The 8,819-nt window shown below is 43.3% G+C and overlaps 1 non-coding gene across 1 annotated transcript; it reads right to left on the bottom strand.

Moving 5' to 3' along the window:
* Positions 1 to 7,698: 7,698 nt before the first annotated feature.
* Positions 7,699 to 7,818, bottom strand: LOC150000722 (small nucleolar RNA SNORA61). Its single transcript, XR_016513835.1, has one exon. It is a non-coding gene; the product is annotated as a small nucleolar RNA SNORA61 (small nucleolar RNA).
* Between the last annotated feature and the right edge of the window lie 1,001 nt (positions 7,819 to 8,819).

Below are 8,819 nucleotides of genomic sequence, written 5' to 3'. Positions count from 1 at the left end.
CCTTTTTCTTCCACATCATGTCCCAACCACCTCTTGTTCCACCCAAGGTGACAGATCAGTTCCCTTTTCTAAGATGACAGCTCCAGGAGGGACTGGGTCAGGCTGGGTTTTGTTTTACCCTGACAGAATCGTTTGGGAGTGAACGCCCTGCCTGCTCTGGGCACTGACTCTTCTGTCCTCTCTTTTCTCCCACACTCAATTCTGATGCTGTTGCTCACTTCTCTGCTCGTGCTGGGCTCTGCTCCTGACACCATTAGTCACCTCCCTCAGTTCTCAGCTTCCTTAATGAGCAGCTGGCTTGTCTTTGGTCTGAAACAGGCCTCCCCCTGCCTGCTGTTTTCTGGGTAAACCGAGGTCTTGGGTAGGAGTGTAAAGGTCAGAGAAGGATCCCAATCTTCCCCATCTCCCCACCCCCATGTTCAGAATGTGGGGTGGGGGGCAGAGAACAAAAAGGATTATCTCTGGGTAAAAGAGGAGGTAAGTGGAAAATAGCTAAAGTTTAGAAGTAGATTATAATGGTGGGCCCAGCTTTCCTGCTGGAAAGTCCATGGAGGGGATAAGGAACAGAATGAGATAGCAGCTGGAGTACCTGAGGCAGGGCTGAAGGGGAGAGATCCCATTCTGGTGCGCAACTGAGGCCAGAGGGTTTTTGCTTGGCTGATGACCTTTCCTGGGCTGGCCAGTTTCTGCCCTGTTACTATTCTCCATGTGTGTAGAGGCAGGGAGGTGACAGAATAACTTCTTAAGGGCTCTGCCAAATAGCAAAAGTCCATTTGATTGAGATTCAGTGATTGTTGATTGATCTGAGGCAGTCCTGGGCAGGGACACCCCCCAAGGGTCAGGGTGACAGTGTTTCCACACCACTATGCCACATAAAGAGGCTGTACCTGTCAGGGGCCCTGCAGAAAAGAAAAGCACACTCAGAGGGTAAGTTGAAGAGAAGCTAATGAAGGAACTATTTCCTGGGCTGGGTTACAGGAAGCAACAAAAGATGTAGAGGCACCAGGGCCTAGCCAAAGAAGACTTTACCAGTTCTTGGCTGGAAGGGGAAGGGGTAAGCAGGGAGTGGTGTTGCCAGAACCTGGTGACACCTGTGTGTGGGAAAGCCATTGTCCTACAGGAGCTGTGGCCTTCTGCAAAGGAATATAACTTCTGCCAACACTGAAGCCCAGAAGTCAGGTCATCTCCTGCCAGTGCCTCCCATTGGCCAAACCCAACAGGCAGCTGGGGGCAAGAAGCCGGGTGACACAGTTCATAGAGGTCAGCTTTCTGGGGCCTGAGCAAAACAGAGAAGAACCTTTTTATCTCCTCCTCCTGATGTCACCCGCCCCCAGGCCTACCCTGTCCCTTCCGGGTTCCTAAAAATTTTCCGGGTCCCTGTGCCATCTGTGTTCAGAATCCGTATGACCTCTCAGGCTGAGGTGGACCAGGTCTGGGTCAGGCTCAGGAGAGGCCCCAATCATGCAGGGAGGATTTCAGTTGTCCTGAGTCTACCTCCACCTCGGCTGTTCAGCATCAGGATTCCCAGATGGCCCTATTCCCCTTGTGCCAGGCTTTAGGAACAGGCAGGCTAGGTAATTACACTTTCCTAACAAACCCTTGCCCCCATTTGAATTTGTTTCAGGCAGAAGGTTTCTCCCTTCTTCTTGTCTGCCTAGGCTCTAGTTTCTGTCCCTTATCTTCTGAAATTCCATTTTGATCTGAGGAGACTGAGGAAGCTGGGGGAGCACTCTGACTCTCTCGGCATCTCAGAGACTAAGAATAGGCATTCCTGCTTGATTTATGCTAGAAATGCTAAGGTCCTTCTTCCTCCCCCATAGAATTATTAAATTATTAAATTCCATGGGTTCACTTATCAACATTCTCCTGGGTTTCCACCTTGAACCTTAATTGGTCCCTTCCCCGACATCAGCTCACTTCTCACACTGGGTCACCGTGGAGGTTCCTAAAGGAGGAACTTGAGGTAGACTCGAAGCTCTGAAGCCTAGGATCCAGTCATAAATGTGTATTATATAATTCAGAGTCCTCCAGAGAAATAGACCCATAGGAGCTATAGAAATAAATATAGATATAGATATAAAATGAGAAATGAGGTTTATTGTAGGGAATTGGTTTATACAGTTATGGAGGCTAGGAAGTCCCATGATCTGCCATATGCAAGCTGGAGACCTAGGGAAGTTGGTGGGGTACTTTAAAGGCCTGAGATCCCAAGAGCTGACAGTATAGATTTTATTCTGGATCTGAAGACCTGAGAACCAGAAGTGCAGAGGGCAGGAGAAGACTGATGTCCCAGCTCATACAGTCAGGCACGGAGAGAATTCAACCTTCACCTTTTTGTTCTATTTGAGTCTCCAACAGATTGGTTAATTTTATGTGTTAACTTGATTGCAACATGAAAGGCCCAGATATCTCGTTAAATATTACCTACCCACATTGGGTAAAGGCCATCCCCTTCACTTAGTCTACCAATTCCAGTGCTAATTTCCTCCAGAAACATCCTCACAGATATACCCAGAAATAATGTTTAACTAGATATCTGGGCATCCTGTGTTCCAGACAAGTTGACAAATAAAATTTACCATCACATAATACCTACCAGTTTAGGTAACTGTCCTATCCCTCCTTTTCCCCCAGCCTCCAGGACCAACTGGGCCCTAGGTTTTCCTAGTGCACACACTTTGTAGTAGAAGACTACTGTTCTGGTCTGTGTAACATTCATTTCCCCTGGCACCAGCTTTGGGGATTTGGCTTGGGATTCTACTTCAGCAGTCATAATTTGGGTGGACTATTAATGAAGACTCCCTCAATTCACTGGATGAAGAGTTGGCATGTGACCTAAATTAGGCCAATTAGGTGGTCTTTCACCCTTGAATCTTGAATAGAATGACATGGAAATGGAATTCATTTATCCCCAAGGCAGCACTATGAAGAGATTATTCCTTAGCCCCAGCTACCTTGATTTCACTGTCCTGCTTCCTCATCTTGCTGGAACAGCCTCTTCAGTATTATTATTTTTTTAAATTCTGTGAGCCACCCCCATTTCTTTCTAGTATAATAACTTTTTTCTTTAAGTTAGCTAATGTTTTTCTGTTGCTTGCAACTAAATATTCTCACCAATAAGAATTCCACTTTCTTAGAGGAGCTGAGGGGTTTGTGTCCTCTAGTGGGCTCATGTCTAGAATCTCTGGCTTGGATTGAAATCTCGTTTAGTCCTGGAATGAAAAGGAAAGAGAGCTCCTGCTGCTACTGTATGCTGTCATGCCACATCTCAGGAATCTTTTGTTATTGTTGCCTGTGATTCATCAACATCCACTCCCAGGTCCTGGCAGGGTAGCTCAGTTGGTTAGAGCATTATCCCAATATGCCAAGATTGTGGGTGCATGGTCAGGACACATACAAGAATCAATCAATAAATGAATAAATAAGTGGAACAAGTCAATGTTTCTCCTTCTCTCTCAATTTTTTTAAAAATCCACTCTCAGCCTGACTTCCAGGTCTCCACACTCAGATCACAGCCTGAAATAGCCAAGCTTATCTCCCATGACTTCCTATCACAAGTTCTACAGTCAGGTTAGGCTGGTCTCCTTGTAATTTTCCACAAATAGTAAACTCATTCCTGTCATTTTCTTGGATACCTTATAAGCTGGTAGCCCCCAGCTGAGTGTTTGAGCCCCTCTCAGCTCTTAAAATTTTAGGCCACATCCTGCCTCTTCCTTTCCTAAGCCTCCTGTACAGCAAACCCACAGCTGCTTCTGAACCAAGCACCTCAGTGGCCTCTCTCACTTAGGTGGGACAGAGCAAGTGATTTATGTTCTTGACCTTTGTTTCCTTTGTAGACTTAATCCTTTGAGGACTGAGATGCCTTGGTACTTTTCCTCTATGAGCCTTGGTGTATAAGCCTGAGCACACAGTGGGTACTTGTATTTATTTCTCCACCCCTAGTATGGTAATTGTCTTGGTCTTATAACCCATAAATTTTTAAATATTTAAAAAGTTTTATTTTTAGAGAGAGGGGAAAGGAAGGAGAAATAGAGAGAGAGAGAGAGAAACATCAACGTGTTGTTCCACTTACTTATGTTCCACATTTGTTACTTCTTTTATGTGTTCTGACTGGGGATTGAACCCGTAAACTTGCAACTTTGGCATATCAGGATGATGGTCTAACCAACTGAGCTACCTGGCCAGGCCACCCATATTCTTCATTCATTCATTTACCCAACATTTATCACCCACCTACTAAGTGTGGGTTCTCTACGAAGCTCTGAAGGCCCACAGTAAATAAAACATAGCCAAGGAATTCACAGTCTAGTAATGAAAATTTATTGAGAATTAGATGTAGCAGGATGACTTACTGAGAAAATAACCTTGTCTGGTTTTTCTCAGCTGCAGGTTCACCTCAGAGGAATGAAAGGCATTCCATCCCTCTTGGGAAAAGCCAGACTTTGTGTCCTTGAGGTTTGAACTTAAAAAAATTATTTTCCTCCATGAACTTAAAACATTTTAAAAATCTCCATGGGGATTTGTATATTTCTGGATAGAAAGGAAAAACTGCAAGCAGCAGATGACCCAGAAGACAACTGCCACACAGGCTTTCCTAACAAAGATTAGGATTGAAGACTTAATTTTTCCCAGTTTGAATGGGGAATGGGCCCTACTCAGAAGGGTTAGTTGGAACTCTCAAGACTAGAAAGCGGATTAAGGTATGAATTCCAGCAGAGCAGAAACCTGAGCTCACATGACTGCAGGTCTTCTGAGATGAGAGGACCTAGGAAGAAGACTATTGGGGTGAGCAAATACACAACAATATAACAGCCAGCATTCACACTTACTATATGCCGGACACTGTGTTAAGCACTTTCTGTGTATTCACTTATTCCTCACAAGAACCCTATGAAGTAAGCTATATTATTGTTTCCATTTTACAGATGAGGCAAATGAATTGCCCAAAGTTACGGATCTGAGGGTCAAACCTAGGTAATCACTGAGGGCCATGAATGTCTGTGAGGCTTGAGCACAAAAACCTACGATTTGGGGAGCCTTGGCAAAGGTCGCTGTGGCTAGACTTTTCACAGAGGGGATAGAACTCACGCAGAACCCCCACCTTCAGAGTATGGAACAGCCCAGGCAGGAGGCGCATCTGTGGCAACTGGTGTGAACTGAGGACCCAGTAATCTTGGTAAGAAGGGGCTTATATCAGTTAACTATGGCATCGATAATGCTGTATAAACAATCACCGTATTTCATTGCACATAATAGTAAACATTTATTTAGCTCATGTGTTTGGGGCTCAGGTGGGGCCTAGTTGTTTATAGGCTGGTTTGGCTGGGTGCTTTGGCTCTGTCTACGTGTCTCACACTGTTTTTCCAGGACCAGCAGGCTATAGTCAGGGAATGTTTATCTCATGGAGACAGAAGCAGCATAAGAGTAACAGCCCCAATGGGCAATCCCCATTTTAAGCCTCTGTCTCTGTCAATTCTGCTGAAATACCACTGATCAAAACAAGTCATATAGCAAAGCCCAGAGTAAAGGGACAGAGAAATACACTCTGTCCACAGGAGGAAACTCTAAAGTTACCTGGGAAAGAATGTGTGTGTATAAACCTGTTACCTCAGAGGGAGGGTAGAGATGGAATAATCTAATGTTCCACAGAACTTACTGTTTTCCTTTTTATTGAATTTATTGCAGATTTAAATTTGATTTAGAGTGATAATGAAATCCTACGTTATATCGTGGAGCACTTCATGCCTGTTACAAAGATAAAATCCATCTTCAAGGATCACAAAGTTTGCTATCTGAATATTTAAATTTTTAGTTTTTATTTTAGTGAAAATCTTAAAAATGCCTCTGAACAAGAATTGCTCTGGGTAGTCTAGATGACTACAAGAGCTGCCTTGCAATTTCCAAAGCCCCAGTGATCACTAAGAGTACCAACATTTAACTTTTCAATGCACGTTTCTCAAACTAGGGTCTGTATTCTTAGGGAGCCATGCATTTTCAAGGTTGAAGAACATTAGTGAGAATGATGCCCAGCAGACAATGTATAAAGAAGGCCCAGATACAGTCCTATGAGCATCTAAGGGTGCAGGAGGCTGGGGAGCTATGGGACTTACGGCAGTACTTAAAGCAAGACGTTCTCAAGTGTCACCACTACAGAGAAGCTTGGTGGCATTTGAACAGGTTTTGAGGAATGGTGTGATGGGGTTCTGGGGATAGTCTCCAGGTTCCCTCTCCACATGGACGTAACCAGATTCTAAGTGTCTAGGGCTTCCCTGGGCAGAAAGAGCTTTACTTTCCATTCTTGCAAATCTGGAATCTGTTTATGCATTTTTTCCCCCATTAAGGCTTTGTGCTTCACATTCACATATATGCCGCTAGTTATAACATTTGAAGAGGAGGCTGGGAGTGTCAATGACTAAACTTCCTGGCTTTGAGCCAGGCCAACCAGGACTCAAATCTTGGCTTTGGCATCTACCAGCTCCGGGCCCTTCGGCAAGTCACTCGAACTCTCAGAGTTCCAGTTCCCTCATCTGAAGAAGGGAATCCTAATGCTCTCGTGGGGTGTTTAAAGAATTAGAACTTGCCAGTGAAGCCTATGTTTCCTTTGTGGAAGATTTTTTTTACTTCTGATTCAATTTCTTTAATGGTTTTAGAATTATTCAGATTCCTATTTCAAATTGAGTATTTTAAGTTATACATTTCAAGCAATTTGTCTATTTCATATATATCTCCTATTTTATTGGTATAAAATTTAGGCCCTGGTTGGGTAGCTGAGTTGGTTAGAGTGTCATCCCAAAACACAAGGTCGTCAGTTTGATTCCCAATTAAGGCACATACAAGAAGCAACAAATTAATACATAAATAAGTGGAACAACAAATTGATGTCTCTCTCTCCCCTCCTCTTTCTCTCTAAAATCTATAAATAAAAATTTATTCATAATAACCTCTTACCTGTATTTTCTTTTAATGTCTGAAGTATCCATAGTAATATCCCTCTTTTCATTCCCAACATTGTTTATTTTTGTGTTCTTTTAACTTTTTCTTTTGTAAAAAAGATTTTATTAATTTATTTATTTTTAGGGAGAGGGGAAAGGAGAGAGAAGGAGAGGGAGACATCGTTGTGTGAGAGAGGAAAATTGATTGGTTACCTCTTGCACACCGCCAACTATGGACCTGGCCTACAACCCAGGCATGTGCCCTGATTGGGAGTTTAACTAGTGACCCTTTGCTTTGCAGAGCAGCACTCAATCCACTGAGCCACACCAGCCAAGGCTTAACCTTTTCTTGACCAGTAGCTCCAGATATTTATCAGTTTTCACAGAACTGGCTTTTGTCTTGGCTGATTCTTTCTGTTGCTTATTTGATTTCTATTTCTTCAATTTCTGTTCTTCATGTTGCTACTTCTTTCTGCTTTCTTTGAGTTTATTGTTCTGTGTGTCTTTCTAACTTATTAAGGTAGATCCTTAGCTCATTAATTTTCAATCTTTTTTTTTTTTTTCTTCTTCTAAGATGTGCATTTAAGACTCTACATTTCCTTTTGGAGGCTTAATGAGAAAGATATATTTAAGTGCCTCGTCCCAAATAGGCACTCAGTAAATATCTTATCAGCACCATCATCATCATTAACCAGTGTCAGATGTGATGAGACTTCCTAACAGTTTCCAGCTCTCTTGCTTTCTTTCTTTTTTTTTTTTTTTTTTTCCTTGTTTGAAACTAGCCCACATGCTACAGAGCTGTTAGGCCAGCTTCAGTATTACTTTTCCTCCTTTTACGACCACCAAGACCAGTGTTCAGATCCGATGGGAAAGGGAGCTGGAGGGTTCTCTTGCTTTCTAACTCTAATATGATACATGTTCCCTGAGTGTTATTCAGCGCACTCTCTGAGGACTTATTCTGGACCACAGATTTCCTCCCTTTTAGGGCTTTGGGGAGGCTTCTTCTGAATGATAAGGCAGGGCACAGACAGAAACATGTATCTTTGGCCCCATTTTCCTCAGAGAGCTCAGACCATGTCTTCCTAGGATGGCTGGCAAGGTCCCAGCTCTGGGGGAAGCAGGAGTTCTAATCTGTACACTGTGGCAGATTTTATTTTCCAAAAATGCCACAATAATATCTTCCATTCTGTATGCTCTTCTAGAATCTTATTGTTTTCTCTACCAAGAGGTGGAATATAGCTCCCTTATCTTTGAGTTTGATGGGCTTGTGGCTCCTTGGGGATTATGGACTGTAAGACCAATAGGTTGCAACAGAAATGATGCTGAGAAACTTCTGATGCTTGGCCATAATAGGTGATGCAGCTTCCACCTTGCTAGCTGAAAAATTCACCATTAGAGCCCTGTGGCTGCCATGTGGTAAGGAAGCCAAATCACCTAGAAGAGGCTACATGCAGGCACTCTGGCCTCCAGTCCTCATCTTCAAGACAACCCAGATCAGGCCCCAGACATGTAAGTGAATAAGCCACCAGATGTTGACAGACACACATCCTTCTAATCTTACCAGTGGAGGCCCCAGACACTATAGACAGAGACAAACCATAGTCTACTGTGTCTGTCCAAATTCTTGATCCAGAAAGTCATGAGCATAAGAAAGGATAGTTTTAAGCTCTAAGCTTTCCAGCATTTTGCTCCCCAGCAATAGATAGCTGGGACAATGCTCATTATCTGTCTGGTATCCAGCTCCTCCAAGTAGAGCCTATAGAAACAGAGCGCAGCAAATGTCTTTGCATGAGCCCTGTAGGGGCAACCTGGAAATGAAGATTCTCTAATTTTATCAATTTCTTTAGACTGAGCTCTCCTAAGACCCTTGGTTTCCAACTTTTCCAA

This window comes from Furipterus horrens, unplaced genomic scaffold (genome assembly GCF_987537825.1).
Source record: "Furipterus horrens unplaced genomic scaffold, mFurHor1.1.pri manual_scaffold_10, whole genome shotgun sequence".
NCBI classification, from domain to species: domain Eukaryota; kingdom Metazoa; phylum Chordata; class Mammalia; order Chiroptera; family Furipteridae; genus Furipterus; species Furipterus horrens.
This window is presented reverse-complemented; position numbering and strand designations above follow the sequence as displayed.